Genomic DNA, 17,975 nt, shown 5'->3' on the forward strand with positions numbered 1-17,975 from the left:
TTAACAATATTAAACAATATTCCTCATTTAACGTCCTACCTGTTTAACGACTGTTTGGACTTACAACTGACTGTTCAGACTTGCGACCAAGGTGTACTGTTCAGAATTATGATCTGCCTCTGGGACTTATAAGCGTCTGTTTTTGGGGGGTTTTGTTTTGTTTTTGCAGTTTTGTACATGTTGATAGAGTTTCAATGTCTTTATTTCTGATACAGTACACCTTGTCTATACAGTACATCTCTCCTGACTGTACAGTATAGAACTACAGTGTTATGTTCTGTTCTACATTACAGTACTGCATGTAACAGTTATGAAAATAAAAGCAAAATCACCAAGTTGGGGTTTCCATTGACCATTTCTTTGTTCTCAATATTGTAGTGTATAGTACATACTGTATACAATTCTTCATTTAGCAACCAACTCAATGACCTAGCCACAGGAACTGAACTCAGTCGTTAAATGAGGAGTGTCTGTATGGCTGAGAATATTCAAGGTACCTACGTTAATGATAGGTAAAACCCTCCAAAGTTACCATGCTTCCGTCTTGCAGTCTCCATAGAACCATACAGAACTCCCATGCCAAATTTTTATTTCATATGTACATCTAAATTGCTTTCATGCATTTACAACTTATAAAACACTGATTAGAATGTGACATTAAGAAAGCTTAAATTTATGATTCAGTAAAACTTTTCCTTTCTAATGCCTTTTTAGTTAATGGATGTCATTAAACTGACCTGGCTGGGGTTTTTTCTGCTGTCATTGTATTTTTCTGATTTTCTCTTTTTTTCTTTTGGTACCGGAAATCAAACTCAGGACCTTGCACTTACGAGGCAGGTGCAGCAGCACTGAGCTAAATAATCCTTGGCTCTGATTTTCATTTTTTGATAAAGTAAAGAGGTAGGGAAGATACACATTACCTGTTTCCTCAATATGAATAAATGTATTTATAGAAGGAAAATGGTTTACAGTGTAAAAAGGGGAAATCAGTATATTATTAAGAGCTTAAATATCGGGCAATGGTGGTGACCCTCTGGAATGCATGCCACAGCAGGCTGTTTGTATCATTGAAAACTCTAAAGGTTCACCATCACTGATCTAGGGTATTTTGGTGACTGGAGAAGCAAAAATCATTATAGCATCATGGTAGTCTAGAATGAATAAACACTCAAGATAATGAACTTTATATGCTCTTGTTTCAAGCTCACAATGAAACTTTCTGATTATTACTGTCTTAAATACTTCAACTGCCCAAGTACCTCCATATAAAGAATGGTGTGCTATGCAAAGCAGACATAAGTAATCCAAGAAAAAAATCATAGGCCTTTGTGCATTACAATACTATTATTCTGACTTACAAGTCAGTAAGCCTGACTGGTCTGAATCATCCTTAAGTGAACTACTAAGATGGAATTTCAAGACTAAGAAATAGGATTCAGAATGTCTAACCACATGAAGATACCACCACACCCTGTCTAGGCAGCCAGCTGGCACCCAAGAGGTATTAAGTTCAAGTCTTCTTCAATTGCCACAATAATTACAGGAATCTTTTTTACTTACTTATTCATAATCAAAATTCATGAAAACTAAGATTTAATAAATATATGTAAATATAAGCATGCAACTGAACAATTCAACAGAATTAAAATCCATGAAAGGAATACATGTCAAGCACACAATACCAAGTAAATAAGATTGTGCTCGCTTCGGCAGCACATATACCAAGTAAATAAGATAAACATCTAATTTGATACAAACTAAAAGCAATTTTCACTCTTCCAACTCAAATGCTAACATAAAAAAAAACAGTGAAGTGTCCTAAATTCAAGAATTATCATCAAATCCTCAAAACAAAATTTTAAGTTTTGTAAATACATGTGTTTAATAAATGTTAAGGAAGGTTATCTGTGCATGGTGAAAATACATATACACTTTTTAAACTTCTGCGGATTTTCTGACATCTTTCAAGTACTGAACATGTTTGGCTTAATACAACTTGCTTTCAAAATTCAAACAAATTAACAGAAACTACAAGGGCCAGGGATTTAGTTCAGTGGCATCGAGGCTGCCTCAAAAGCGTAAGGTCCTAAATTCAATCCCCGGTACTGAGAGGAAAAAAAAAAAGAAAGAAATAAAAACTACAAGAATGAGTAATGTAAAATCATAAATTTTCACACTTAATGTCATTCACTCAAAAGACTTATGAAATAGCATTTTCTATATGATGAAAAGCAGAAATATTAGAAAGTAATTTAATATTAAGCTAACAAATTTTCCCTAGCATATTCTTCATGAATCTGAATTGTTAACTCTGGAAACACAAGGGGGTAGGAGAAGTTGTTTACAGAAAATTAAAAATAAAGGGTCAGGGATTTAGCTCAGTGGTTCCGCTGCCTGTTTCACAAGTGCAAGGACCGGAGTCCGATCCCCAGTACCAAAAAAAAAAAGGAAAATTAAAAATAATATTGCTGGGCATGGTTGCACACACCTGTAATCCCAGCACTTGGGAGGCTGAGACAGGATTGCCCCAGGAGTCTAGCCTGGGCTACACAGTGAGTTCAAGGTCATCCTGGGCTATACAAGGAGACTCTTGTCTCAAAAATAAATAAATAAATAATAGTATAATATTTATTTTTACAGCTGAGGATGTATTCAGTAATAGAGAACTTGCCTAACATGTACAAGGTCCTGGGCTTAATCTCAGACTGTTAAAAAAACATGTTTTGTAACACATTTCTGATATTACTAGTCAGACATGGAAGAAGAAAAGTCTCACTGGCAGCGGTATCAAAATAAAATACTTAGGGGCCAGGGATTTAGTTCAGTGGTTCTGCTGCCTGCCTTGCAAGCACAAGGTCCCGAGTGCAATCCCCAGTACCAAAAAAATAAAATACTTAGGAACAATTTAGTAAGAAAGGTAAAGGAATTGTGTGAAGAAAATGATGAAATCGATGAAACATTTATTGAAACACCTAAAATAAAACCTGAATAAATGAATATACACCATAACAAGGAAAAACTGTCAGCTTTAACCAATATCAGGCCTCCAAAATTAATCTATGAATATAGTGGAATTGCAAGCTATGGTTTGTTTGGTTTTTTTTAGATTTTCTGAACTGAAAAAAAATATTTTCAATTCATATAAATAAAAAGAACAAATGCTTAAGAAAAGTTAGAAATGAGAAACTCCACTGATAGGAACATTTCTTAACAGAAAGTAACTTTCAGCCAGGAACGGTGGCACATTTCTGTAATCCCAGCACTCAGAGGAGGCTGAGGCAGAAGGATTACCATGAGTTCAAGGCCAACCTGAACTACATAGCAAGACCCATCTCAAAAAAAGAAAGTTTCACTAAAGTTTCACTCAAAACATTGAACAGTGGTACAAAAAGAGAAAAACAACATCCAAAAACAAAGCAAACAAACAAAAATGTAATGTATGACAAGTGGCATTTAATTCATTAAGAGCAATTTATTTAGTCCTGGCATAGCTAGCTGTCTGCATATCCAAAGTTAAGTCATATAAAGATCATCTACTTCACACCATAAAAATAACTCCAAATGAGTAATTAATGCTTATTTTTTAAACCACAATATTAAAAAGAATATTTAAGAGAACACTTGCATATTTCAGGCAGGGAAAAGACCCCCAAGACAGTTTAGAACCCATAGAGACAAGAGGTGCATATGTGACTACTGTAAAATGCCTGCAACACAAGGTTAAAAGAAAAATGAAGGACAAGAAATATACATGTGCCACAGGACAAAGAATTAATATTTTAAATGTACCAATAAACTTAATTAAAACAAAGACTATTCCAATATCCCCTATGAGATAAGGAGACAAACAACTTTTAAAAAATTAAACCAAGGGGCCGGGGATTTAGCTCAGTGGTTCTGCCGCCTGCCTCACAAGTGCAAGGACCCAAATTCGATCGCCCCGTACCAAAAAAAAAAAAAAAAAAAGAACCAAGGACATGAACCGATAATTCTCAAAGGAAATTCAAATAGCCAATAAGCACATAAAGCTAAACTCAGTATTGGGAAATTAAAATAAGATAAAACTGAGACAGGAAAATAGCTGAACAAATTACCAAATATCTAAGTTACAAGTCTTATAATAGAGCTGTTTAAAAAGTCAAAATAGAATCATACTTATTGACCATAACATGTTAAAAAAAGGGCCTATTGTAAGGTCAGATGTGGTGGCTCATGGGTATAATCCTAGCACGAGGGAGGCTGAGGCAGGAGGATTGCTGGGAGTTCAAGGCCAGCCTGGGCTACAACGTGACTTCAAGGCCAGCCTGAACTATCAAGTGAGGTCCCATATTAAAAAAAAAAAAAAAAAAAAAATTACAAGGAGGGGAGTCAGTAACAAATCACTGAACTGCTAACATATTTCCATTGTTGGGAAATAGACTCACATTCCCAACTTAGTATAGTTTCCTCAGCATAATGAACTACATAATAAATAATCAAAATAAAGAAAGATGGTGGAAAGAGCAGATTTCTTTGCTACCACTTGAAGCTTGTGACTTGTAAATCACAAAGAGAAAACATAAAGGTCAATTTCAGAATTCAGCATCTAAATACTAAGCATTTTCAAAAGTTTTCTGTCTTCTATGACAAACTTCACTCACCTCAACTCTACCAGCCACAAGTAAACAACCTACAATAGATTCCCATACCTCAAGCCTTGGTTTTGGCTCTACCATGGACCAATTACCTTGTCAGAGAGGAAGAACAATTTTCCCATGTTATTTCCACTCATAACATCTATTTTGCACAGTCCCCATTGTGTTCCAGGAACTATGCTCTGTATAGGAATATCATAAATTGATCATAAATTGGAAGGCCGGGGATTTAGCTCAGCGGTTTCTCCTCCTGCTGCCCAAGTGCAAGGACCCAAGTTCGATCCCCGGTACCAAAAAAAAAGATCACAAATTGGACAATTCTCATTCTCTAGGGGAAAAAAAGGTGACAAATCCAGCAAGTACTAAAGAATTACTCCATCCTTTGCCTGGGGAGAAAAAATTGCTACACTCTTATGCCTGGAGGTAGAGAGGAAGGAAGAATGGGCCCTCTAGGGGAACAAAGAAAGGAAAGCATTCCAGGAATAGACAAAACAAGTACAATGAGAATGAAAAATAGTAATCAAGGAATGGCAAAAAGTTCAGTGTGTGGTGGTAATCATAACCCTCTCAGAAGGCTGAGGCAAGTGTAACGCAACTCTTGAGTCTAGCCTGAGCAAATCAACAATTTAGAACATACCGTCTCAAAATTAAAAAAAAAAAAAAAGCTGGGGATATAGCTTAGTATGAAGGCCCTGGGTTCAATCCCCAGTACTGAAAAAAAAAAAAACAGTGCAGGTAAAATACTTCCTCACTATCTCTACTTTCTTAAATAGTAACCACCATGTATTAAGTTTTTTATCATGGGAAAGGTTTCTAAGCAAAATACAGAGTCACATTAAAAATGTCATATATATTAGGTACTACCAGAAAAGGTTCTCCAGGCATGGTCCCATCCACCTGTAATCCAGGCATGGTCCCATACACCTGTAATCCCACCATTGGGGAGGCTGAGGCAGGAGAACTGGCATGAGTTCAAGGCAAGCCTGGACTACATAGCGAATTCAGGGCCAGCCTGAACTACACAGCTAACCTTGTCTCAAAAAACAAAACAAACAGAGCCAGGGATATAGCTCAGTGGCAATGTGCCTGCCTGGCAAGCACAAGGTCCTGAGTTCAATCCTCAATACCAAAAACAAGAACAAAACAAACAAAAAGTTTTCAGAATTTTCAAAACATAGGAAGCCAAATCATTCATGTAAACTTTTTTCTTTTTTATCAAACTTTTAGAAAAAGCAATTTGAAAATTTAGCTTCTAATCTTTGTTTTCTTCAGCTTGGAACTGAACAATTTCTCAATAGTGAGGTTTAGCAAATAGCTTCACTAACTTGAGCTGTAAAAACACTAATGGAACTCCTTTTACAATTGTACAACTGTATAATTATTTACAAAAGTTAGCTCTTATAATCAAACTGTGTACATCATCTATTCTATGATGGTATTAATTTTAACTCAAAGGCTTATAGAGGAAAGCAAAATAGCTCCACAGATCTAACATCAAGTTTTTCTCATATTTGCTACTCCCAGAAATCCCTAACACTGACCTCAAAACCTGACAAGCTGAAAAGTCAGTGACACTCAGAACATCAGAACAAGAAGGGAGATACAACAAGCAAGCTAAAGTTAACAAAGCAAATTCCTATCAGGTTACACTGTGACTATTGTGCTGTAACAGAGAAAGGGGGGTAGATGTCATTAGTGATTCATAAAGTACAAGGGTCATATGTATATTTTCCCCATCTTTAAAAAAAACTGTTTTCCCTCTCTAAATCTACTTAATTTTTTACTGCCAATATTTATTATAACATTCATTTTGCTCCTCCAATGGTCTAAATAGGCTTTTAAAAAAAAAAAAAAAAAGGCAACTTTCAGGCCAGGGATTTAGCTCAGTGGTTTTGCCACCTGCTGCGCAAGCGCAAGGACCCGAGTTCGATACCCGGTACCAAAAAAAAACAATAACAAAAAAGGCAACTTTCAAGTACCTAGTGAAAAAAGCATTACTCATGTCAACCATCTTATCCTAAGTTTGTCCTCTTATACTAAAGTGTTACCTAATGCTGACTCAACAAGTTTGGCAAGTGTGGGCTGGGGTTGTTTTGTTTTGTTTCCACTTCTAGACCCTTCCAACTCTGACAGGTATGCTGCAACCAGAACCCAAACTCAAATTAAGTGTTTTGTGTTGTTTGTTCAGTGAAAAAAAGAAATACGCACTTTCAAGGAAAAAATGACCCCTCTTGGGCTGGTAATTACCCCTGAGTTGAGGCAGGGGAAACCCAAGTTCCAGGCCAGCTTGGGCAACTTAGCAAGACCCCGTCTCAAAATAAAAGGTACAAAGGGCTGAGAATGCAGTGGTTGAGTGTTCCTGGGTTCAAGCCCTACTGCAGGGGAGGAAAAAAAAGACCCCTCTTTTCCCTATTCTTTCTTGCCTTAATTGAAATAAATTTTTCTATACAAAAAGACACCTGGAAAAATCCTAATACACTTTGACAAACAATTTTCAAAACTTAGGAGGTTATATATACCTACGCCCCCCCCCACACACACACACCAGGGATCAAACTCAGAACCTTGCGCTTGCAAGGCAGGCACAGCCCCACTGAGCTAAATCCTCAGCCCTAAACCTATGTTCTTTTAATTTTAAAATTGCTTGCCACTTTAATATTATCCTGCATAAAAAAACTGAATAAAAGTAACAGACATGAAAGAAAGCCAAGAAAACAATTCATAAAACAATGAAAAATTAAATCACAGCATCTAAAATAGCTAAACAAGTTGCTGCTGTCTGAAGATAGGAAATATTTTCACATTTTCTAAAGCTAAAATTAAGAATTTTAAAGTTCTGATGTCAAGTCCTGCTGTAGCCACAAAATTTTAAAACCTCATCAAATGAAAATAAAGAGATTAACCACAAGGACAATCTGTTTTGCTATGCAGATTCCCAACTTATCTTTTTAATTATAAATAATCTTGGGAAAAGTCAACTTTTTACATTTGTATAATGATGAAGAGGAGGCAAAGGGAAAGTAAAAAGAATTAAGATGTGTCATATGTATCAACTCCCCACAATGAATGTAAACATGTACTGTAAACATGTACAAATAAAAATTGTTAAAATAAATTTGTCTTAAGTTTTTATGATTCATTAAAAACGTGGATTTTGTCTTGTTTGCATATCAATGATTTTAAGACTTTTAAAAAATAAATACTGGAGTGAAATAGCACCAAGAAATTACTGTTAATTTCTATATCTTATAGTTTCATTCTAAAATTCACCCTCAAATCCAGAATTGCTGACAGTATAACAGATTGGTTCAAAGACCAAGTAACTACTCCCAAAAGCAAATGAATATATTTCTTCTTATAATGCTTCTTATTCAAGCTTGACAGATTGAAAGCACATAAAGAACAGAATAAAATTGATGTGATTAGCTAATACTAATCTCAAGTCCTTAAAGTAGACACTCATATATGCTGATTAATCAGTGGTGAAGGAAATAGCACTTTGCTAGTAATTTGTTAAGGCAAGAGGATACTTTCTCTAAATTAACTACAAGTTAACTAAGAAGGAACATTTCAAATGAACTGAGTTAAATAACACATTTGATAGCTCTTCCAATACCTTGTCTGAAAAGTGTAATGCAGAAACAGAACATTTCACTAGTAAACTACAAGTACCTACTTAGTAAACATGTATTCCCTACTCAAGTGTCTGACAATTTTTTGTTTTGGGTTATTTCAATTTTTATTTATTAGTACATGTTTGCAGTAGATAATGATCATATTCCTCTTGAGGAGTTGATACCTACGTGCACATAACACATCTTTTTTTAATCCTCTTCCCCTCTCCCCACCTTTTGTTATTTGTTTAGTGTTACCAGCCTCCACCTCCCAGAGTGCTGGGATTACAGACCTGCATAACCATGCCTGGCCGCAATTCTTTTAAAGCAAAAGAAAATTCCATAGCCTCAGAGTAACACACTCACAGAACTCACTAATAGCTAACAATAACTAATACACTTTTGAAGGATCTCCTTAAAACCAGCTGACAAGAACAGAGTAAACTGAAAATATTGTCTTCTGAGACACATGAGCTGTACAGGAAGTTATCTGTAGTCTCATTTCAATAACTTGCTAAGAATAATGCATCTGTATGGCTAAAAATACAAAATAGTAAAAGAGTTGACTCAGTTCCAGTTGTAAGTTTAAATTTCTAGAGTCAATTAACTGTTTAAGTTCCCTTTTGCAGATGTAAAACACCAGGCTGAGATGAAATGGGGTGATTCAATCACACTTACCCAACTTGAAATGTAGGAAATAGTAAATTATTGTGAAATGCTTCTTATTCAAACATGATAGATTAAAAGCACATGAAGAACAGAATAAAACTGATGTGATTATGGATAATAGAAGATCCATATTTTTCAGTTAAGGTGTATATAGTCTGACAAGTACTATGGGGAACGGTGGAAAAAAGTATTTAAAATTTACCCAAGAAAAAAGAACACATGAAGTTGATTACAAGTATTTTTAGACTCAGTAAGCAAAAAAAAAAAAAAAAAAATCACTTCTGGACACCTAAAAGTTAGAATCGCTAAGAAATAATTCAGTCTCTTTTGTGTTAATTAATCCCCATAGCAACCACAAAAGTTACTCTCCTTTCTACCTACTTAAAATTAATCATCTTCATAGACAGATATTCAAACTCAGGGATATACAATTCCCAGAAAAATACAAAATTGTCAGTAAACATCAAAAAGCTCTATGTTCAGCAAGAAAGGAAATCCACAAAGGAGGAAACATTTGACAGCTCCTTTCCCCCCCAAAAGCCAATCTGCTTTATAAACATTTACTGCTGAAGTACATATACTCTGATCGTGTGGCTCAAATGGATCTTCTATACCCAAGCCTTAACAAGGAAGCACAAGCAACCTCACTCTAGCAAACAGAAGATCGGAAGAATTTATTAGAAACTGACGTCCGCAGGATCAGGAGTTTGAAAGAAGGATAAACAGTACAGACGCATGTGAAATTACCAAAATAAATAGATAAAAATTTTAAAAGGCAGAAATTTGGAAAAGAAGTTAGTTGGGAGGCTACAAGGAGGCGAGGCCGAGATCCGGTTCTGAAAGGACGGCAATGCAGGGTCAGGAGGTTATTAACCGAGCATGTGGAAATGCTGAGAGTTCTCCCAGAGACCTGACCTGGGCACAAAAGACAAGAACGCTGATACGTGGCTCCGAGAGGACACCCGGGGGTAGGGCCCGCCCCGCTAAATCCTAGGTTCCTGAAAGAGCTTTCAAAAGAGGATCGCAGCCTGAGAAAGTCAACGGGGTTCAAGGAGGCCTGCACCGGCCGGGCAATGCCACGACATGGGACGCCGCGCTGCGCGGAAGCTCTTGGTCTGAGGCCCCAGGATTGGCCCTCAGAAAGTCCGAGCAACCCTGGGGCTCCGGGCCCCTCCGGGTCCAACCTGTCCTGTCTTCTCACCCCCCACAGGCTGGGACCGGACCCCAGGGACTGACAGGAAGCTTCCGGCCTTATGCTCCCGGCAGATGCGGGGCAAAAGAAACAATATGCTCTTTGTGCCGCGAGTGACACTCACCGGCCAGAAACCTCGAATGTAACCAGCAGCTCCGGGGGCGGCGGCAGCAGTGGCAGCAGGAACCGAACATCCAAAATGGCGGCTCCCTCGGCCTCACCACCGCTACTGCAGGCGGAGGGATCCTTAGGAGAAAGGGAGTTTTTAACTAACTTCACACACTAAAGCAGAAACTTAAGTACCTATCTCCCTCTCCTTGTCGATCCCGCGTCCCCTGACTGCAACTTCTCACGCCTCGCCCCTCGGATTACCCAAGAACTCGGACCCTGCCGAGGACTATTTGCCAAGGAGGAGGCGACTGCTCCAGGCAGAGCGACGCAAAGCTAGCAGAAGTCGGGGCTGTCACTGATGACGGTAGACGCGGCCGCCGAGTCACCGCCGCGAGGAGTCTGGGAAAGAAAGATCCGGCCGACCTGGGAGTCAACGCACTTTGGTTCCGCTTGGGGGGAAGGGAGATTGGACTACCAGGAAGCGGTGGTACCACCTGAAGAGGGTGGGGCTTAGCAAAGTAGCGGGGCAAGTGCCAGAGGTAAGCCGGACTGAGCAGGTCTTAACCTAAAAGAACTCCAAAAGTTATCCCTGTTACCTCTGATACGTTAGCTTCTCTTTAATTTCTGAAATGTGCTCCAAGAGGTCTTGGGTTCCATGGTTTTATGATATATTTCCAACAAATTTTGTGAAAAAATCTAGAAGATAAAGCAGAATGGTTTCCAAGCCCAGCACTGTCTTCGTTTTGTCAAGTCACCTAAACGCTTCAAATCCTGTTTCCTCATATATTAGAAGAAAAAAAAAAAAAAAAGATTAGGACTAATAACAGCTGAAACCCTTTCAGAATGGGCTTTCTATTATGATTCCTGGAATTATTGACCTGAACCAAAGAAAGCCTAACCAGACAGTTTCTGGCTTGATAATTACTGACATGTGACAAGAGTCTTTTCCATGTGAACATAAAGCAGTCCTTAATATCTTGGCCTGTTGAAAGGAAAGGTGACCTACCTAGACTAAAATTCTTCAGGTAGCCTGGCAATAAAGCAGTCCTGAAAGTGAGTAAAACTGCACCAGACTGGATGCCAGAGAAAACTGATCGAACTACAGTCCTGAGTTTAGGACATGAGTTATAAAAAGGAAATTGCATGCACCTTTTTTCTCTAGGCAGTAGTTTTCACTCAAGGATTTCAAAACACTTCACAAAAAGTGAACTGGGTATGCCCAGCCATACAGTTTTGTCCTTGGACTTCTGGAGCCTGCCAAGTGACTGGAAAGAAAGGAGGCCAAGAGTGAGATAATGAGAATTATCATTTTTATTATTAAATATTGATATCACACTTCATAAAGCACCTTTATGTGTAATTTAATGTGGCCCTCTAGAAAACCTCTTGAGTCAATAAACAATTTTTATGAATAAGGAGACTGAAAGCCGGGCATGGTGGCGCACATCTGTAATCTCAGCACTGAGGAAGCTGAAGCAGGAAGATCACTTGGAAGTTCGAGGCCATCCCAGACTACCTAGTGAATTGAAAGCCAGCCTGAACTACATACGAGGCCCTGTCTCAAAACAACAAAAAATACATACATACATACATACATACATGTACAAATAAGGAAACAGAGACCCAGAATCTGTGACTTGCTGAAAATCCTCCCCCACTGGATTCCTCAAAAATTAGAAAACCGCAGCCACTACCACCCCAAACACATGCACACTCAGGGTGAGATCAACCTGAGCAAATGGTTTGTAGAGCAGAATGCTTATGGAATTCAGGCTCTCTTATCCCTCTATGGCACATTGCTACAGTGCAGCCCTGGATTATGTGGTTAGTAGAGAGTGAAGAGGACCAAAAAGGTGGCATCATGCAGATGCCTCTGCGCTTTGGCTATGCATGGAACATATGCCAAATTCAGTTTAGGGTTTCCATTAAAAAAAAGAAGTTTGCAGGCTGCAAAGCAGAGTTAGCTAACGTATTCTATTTTGGAACATTACAAAAATTGCTTAGAGGGCAAGTTAAGTGTTTACCTTCGCAAACCACAAGAGAAGAAATAATCCATCTTCTTAAGGAGCGGAATGGCAGAATATTAAAGAGAAAACGGCAACATAAACTCTCTCCCTGCATTTTTTACCTTACATTTTTCTTTATTAACACCCCGGCAAAAAAACCCTCCCAAATGAGATCACATCACATTAAAAAGCTTAACACTCAGAATAGCAAAAAAATTTTGCCAACTACTCCTCGAAGGACTAATATCTAGAATTATGAAGAAGTCAAAAAAACAGACTCCCCCAAATTTAAAGACCCAAAGAAAAGGGCAACTGAAATAGACACTTCTTGAAGTACAAATGGCCAATAAATACATGAAAAAATGTTCAACATCTCTGGCCATTCAAGAAATGCAAATTAAAACAACATTGCAATTCCATCTCACTCCAGAAAGAATGGCTATCTTCAAGAAATCAAGGAATAACAAATGCTGGAGAAGCTTTAGGGGAAAAAGAAACACTTCTTCATTGCTGGTGGGAATGTAAACTAGTACAAACACTATGAAAATCAGTATGGAGATTCCTAAGAAAAACTAAAACTAGAAATTTCATTTGACCCAGCTGTTCCTTCCCCTTCTAGGTATCTTCCACAAAGAGTTAAAGATATCATACTGTAGCAACACGTGCACATCCATGTTTATAGCAGCATAATTCATAATAGCTAAACCTTGGAAGGAGCCTATATGTCTACCAACAGATGAATGGACAAAGAATGTAGTATATATACACAATGGAGTACTACTCTGCCATAAAAAGATAAACTTGAGTCATTTGTAGAAAAATGGGTGCACCCTGAGACCATAATGTTAACTGAAATAAATCAGACAGAGCTTCTGATTTCTCTTATACAAGAAACCCAATATATAAATAAAGTGCAAAATAAAAGACAATAGGAAAAAGAAAGAGAGAGAAAAGTTATTATAATCCAGCATGGCCAACATATCTAAAAGTATATCTTGATTTAATATAATTGTTTTATATGTTTTATGTATTTGTTGGTCTGTTAGTCTGTTTATGATAATTAACTTGATAAAGACTTTAAAATAAATAAAGCAAAAAATGAAAAAAGTTGTATATATGAATAGAAAAAGTTGAAGGAAAATTAGAATATAAAAATGGTTTTCTCTGGGCTGGCAGAGTGATGCACACCTGTAATCCCAGCACCTGGGCAGCTGAAACAAGAGGATCACTGTGAGTTCAAGGCCAGGCTGGGCTACACAGTGAGACCTTATCTCAAAAAAACAAGCAAACAAACAAACAAAATAAATGGTTATCTTTGGATGGTGAAGTTATGGAGGATTTTTATTTATGTTTCATTTTTGCAATGAGCATACTATAACTTTATCTAGGGAAAAAATTCCTTATAAGAATATGTAGTTTTTAGAGTCATTTATAGCTAAATGGATGCATATTGAGGCCATACTCTTAAGTGAAATAAATAAGACACACATGTAAATACCGAATAGTTTCTCTAGTGTGAGAAACTGAGAGTGTAAATAAAGACTAAAAGGATTAATAACTAATAATTGATACTTTGAAATAGGAAAAGGTCTAAAGGGGTAGGGGTGGTGGGAGGGGAAGGGGAAAGGAAAGAATGGAAAGGAAAAATTATGAGAAAAGAAAAAAAATGTAAATGAAGTATGTAAATAGGGAAGGGTTTAGGGGTGAAGGGTGTACAAGTAATGGGGAAAAAATAGGAACCAAGATACATCATGTACAGGTACAAGCACCCAAAGATAAATGTAAATGTATTGTATACCTAAAATGTACCAATAAAAGAATTTAAGAAAAAAAAAGACTATGTAGTTTTGTGGATCCAAATACTAAAGGAGACTTTTTTGGGGAGTGGGAACTGGGGATCAAACCCAGGGCCTACCACATGCCAGAAAGGTGCTCTACCACTGAGCCACATCCCTAGTCCCTAATTTTTGTTTTTAAAACGGCAACAGTCTGAAGGACCAAACACATTTCTAGGAAGAGGTAATGGGAAAAAAAGATCATTATTTTTATGATTGTATTATTGAAATTTTGCATGTTTCAATTTAACAAATAATGACAAAAAACAAAACTGATGAGGCATTGGTAAAAAATCAGATCATTGCCATTCCAGTTCTCTAGTGAGTTCAACTCACTTTGTGCCCTGACCAAGATATCTAACATTTTTGGGCCTTTTACTGTGCTTTCCAATATTTATTTATGTTTTGATTTGTACCAAAATGGATTTGAATTGGCTTATTACCCAAAGGGGATCAGATACACAGAACCATTTAAAAAAGTATAGTCATCAGGCTGGGGATTTAGCTCAGTGGTTTTGTCACCTGCTGCCCAAGCGCAAGGACCCAAGTTCGATCCCCGGTACCAAAAAAATATATAGTCATCTTAAGAATGTAAGTATAATATAAGAATGTAAGGGGCCGGGGATTTAGCTCAGTGGTTCTGCCACCTGCCTCACCAGCTCAAGGACCCAAGTTCGATACCTGGTACCCCCCCCCAAAAAAAAAGAATGTAAGGGGGGTTTTTTGTTTTGTTTTTGCACCTTACAGTTCAACAAGAGAATTTTTTTGTTTTGGCTTGAAAAAATACTTTTAATTGCTGGCGGAGTCTACTCCACTTCCCAAGGACTAAAGTAATCAAACCCTGTACATCATTTCATAGGCACTTCGTATGCTCTTCACAGGGCAGCAGGTAAAAACAATTCCCAGGACTTCTTCAAAAGCAATGCTCAGGGTTGCTGCAGCTAGCAACAGCATTATTCTTCCTCAGCCAGATCCTTATCCTCTCCATGCAGCCCTGAGTATGGATTGAATGCACGCAGAAGTCAGTTCCACAGCCTGCAGTGATGCTGACAGAGTAGGAGTCTGGAATTCAGCCCTCAGCCATGCTAGGGCTGTTCTCCCAATCTGTGTAGGTAGCAGCCCCACAATACTTATACTCTTCCTACAATTTGTCCAGGAATGAAGCTGTGTCATTGTTTTGGGGGTAAGTCTGCATGTGCTGCCAGAAGTCCTTATTAAACTCTAACGTATTGTCTCTAAAAATATGGCCAGCAATGGCTATGGTCACCTCCATTAGCATAAGAGACGGGAAGATGGCAAATATCATAAGACAGTAGTTCTCTTTTCAGGCCCCAAAGGAGCCTACAAAGGCCACGAGGAAGAGACAGGCACTCACTGCAATAATGATCACAGGTAACAGGGGGCACAAGTATCCGCATGGGTAATGGTCCCATTCAGGATAAGCTAGACTGCTGTACCTGCAGCAATCACTTCCAGCCCACAGGCATAAAACACCAGCAGAAGAATGCAGATGAAGAACTTGACACATTTCATTCCTCCTTCCACCACATGGCTGGTTGGACCTACTCACAGAATATGTGCACTGACTCCCATGGAAGAAAAAGAATTTTCAGGACTAGTCAGTAAGAGGCATGGAAAAGATTTTTCTTTTCTTTTCTTTTCTTTTTTTTTTGGTACCAGAGATCGAGCTCAGGACCTTGTGCTTGCCAGGAAGGCACTGGAACCACTGAGCTAAATCCCGAGCCCCTGGGAAAGATTTGTTTAAAAGAAAAAGGTACAAACTCAGAAGGGAGTGTGAGCATTCAGACAACAAGATGCAAACAAAAGCATTTATTGGCTGTTCGATGCTGTGTCTCAATTCGCAACAGTATTTTCACATAAATTTATTCATTTGGTATGCATGTGCCATGAGCTTGTAAATCACAAAAATGTTATAGTAGAGCAGTTAAGAGCTTGGTTTCTGGTGCTAGATTACCTGGGTTGAAATCCCTGGCTTCCTTTATTTTGTGACCTACAAGTTATGTAACATCTCTAAACACATCTGACCCGACCCGGAAGGAAGCTCCCCTGCCACCATCCCACACTCCTACGGCAGAGAAGGTGAGCCACGTGGGTGCCAGAAGCAGCCTCCCCACGGAAATGAGAAGACACATAAACAAGCCTCAAAAACAGACTTCCAGATCACCTACAGCAACCCCAAAGAGAAATGAGATGGAACAATCTGATACTCAACCACCTGGACAAGCTGAACTGGCAACAAAAGAGGATCTGGGAAAAATGAAATCAGAAATAATTACTCAGATAACAGCAAAAATCGTGCTCATGGTGTAAGACATGATTAATAAATCTAGAGAGGACACAGATAAAAAAAATAGAGGATCTGAGGAACATGATGGAATCCCAACATAGGAAACAAATGGAATCCATAAAACAGATGCAAACAGATTTCCAGGACATTAAAAACTCCATCAAAAGTTTGCACAGCAGAATGAACCAATGTGGAGGACAGAATTTCAGATACAGAAGATAAGATTGCAATTAGTGACCAGGAAAAGAAAAATTGCTTTAAAATTGTAAAGGAACACGAGAAATCAATCCAGCAGCTACTAGACGATGCAAAGAAGAATAACATAAGACTGATTGGAGTCAATGAAGAAAGAGGAGAGAGTGCAAATTACATACAAAAACTGTTCACAGAAGTGATGGCAGAAAACTTCCCAAGGAGGGGAAAAGAATTTGACATACAGATAAGTGAGGCATATAGGACTCCAAATAGCCTTGATCAAAAAAATCTACACATAGGCATATAATAGTTAGGATTCCAGAAATCCAACAGAAGAATAAAATTCTACAAGCAGTGAGAGAAAAGAAACAAATCACATACAAAGGAAAGCCCATCAGAATCACAACAGACTTCTCAGTGCAAACCCTCAAAGCAAGAAGAGCTTGGAGTGATGTATTTCAAGCTCTAAAGGAAAACAGCCTCCATCCCAGATTGATGTACTCTGCAAAACTATCTTTCAAAATCGATGGATAAATAAGATACTTTCATGATAAAGAGCACCTCAGGAACTTCATGAATACCAAACCAGCACTCCAAAAAATTTTGGACAATACCCTAGGAAAAGACAATGAGGATCACAACCCCAGGAAACCCAGCAGAATGAATCCATTGGGCATGACAAATTAAACGCATAGGGGGAGAATCCAACAAAAAGAAAAGGTCATGACAAGGCTTTTAAAACTTTTAACTTCATCTCCCTAATGAGTGTATAATTCAATCTTGTTATTGTACTGATTAGTATTTTTCTGATTCTAGAGTTGTACACCTTTCCTTGTGCTATACTGGCTATTTATCATCTTCTTATGTCTACTTTTTAATTGGGTTTTCCATTAATGAGCTGTAAGAGTTCTTTATATTTTCTGGTCATAGGTTAAATGCACTGTAAATATGGTCTGTTTAATGACTTTTCCTTTTAATGATGCCATTTAAAGTTCTAAATTTTGATGGAATCTCATTTATCAATTTTTTTTCTTTTATACATCATGTTTTCTGTATCCTTGGTAGTTCTTGCCTACCCTGAATTCATAAATATTTTCCCTTATAATTTCTTCTTAAAGTTTTATACTTTTAGGCTTTCATATTTAGGTTCATAGATCCCTTCAAGTTATTTTCATGTATGGAAATAAAGGGTTGAGGTTAATTTTTTATATATTGATACCAGGTGTTCTAATGCCCTTTGCTGAAAACACTATCTCTTCCTCGGCTCTTGAATTGAGTTTATATTCTATAAAATGCTAATATTAAATAATCTTTCAAAACTCAGTGGACCATATATGTGTGGTTCTATTTCTAGATTCTCTGTTTGATTCAAATGATCTATATGTCTTTCCTTACACCAATACTGCCTTGA

The 17,975-nt window shown here is 37.8% G+C and overlaps 1 protein-coding gene and 1 pseudogene across 3 annotated transcripts in view; both read right to left on the reverse strand.

Annotated features, from left to right (window-relative positions):
* The window catches only part of Ap1g1 (adaptor related protein complex 1 subunit gamma 1), an 83,046-nt gene extending 72,469 nt beyond the window's left edge, over positions 1-10,577 (reverse strand). For 2 of the 3 annotated variants that reach the window (XM_087211331.1, XM_004842907.4), the window contains exon 1: positions 10,234-10,482. The gene's annotated coding sequence lies outside the window, so the exon portion shown is untranslated. Of the gene's footprint in view, positions 1-10,233 lie in introns of all 3 variants that reach the window. The other variant, XM_087211215.1, reaches the window with a different exon arrangement.
* A 936-nt stretch (positions 10,578-11,513) lies between these two features.
* Positions 11,514-15,659, reverse strand: LOC147830619 (CD63 antigen pseudogene; annotated as a pseudogene).
* Positions 15,660-17,975: the final 2,316 nt, after the last annotated feature.

This window comes from Heterocephalus glaber, unplaced genomic scaffold, assembly GCF_053883595.1.
Source record: "Heterocephalus glaber isolate CG9 unplaced genomic scaffold, H.glaber_assembly_v1.0 deba00000071, whole genome shotgun sequence".
Taxonomy (NCBI): Eukaryota; Metazoa; Chordata; class Mammalia; order Rodentia; family Bathyergidae; genus Heterocephalus; species Heterocephalus glaber.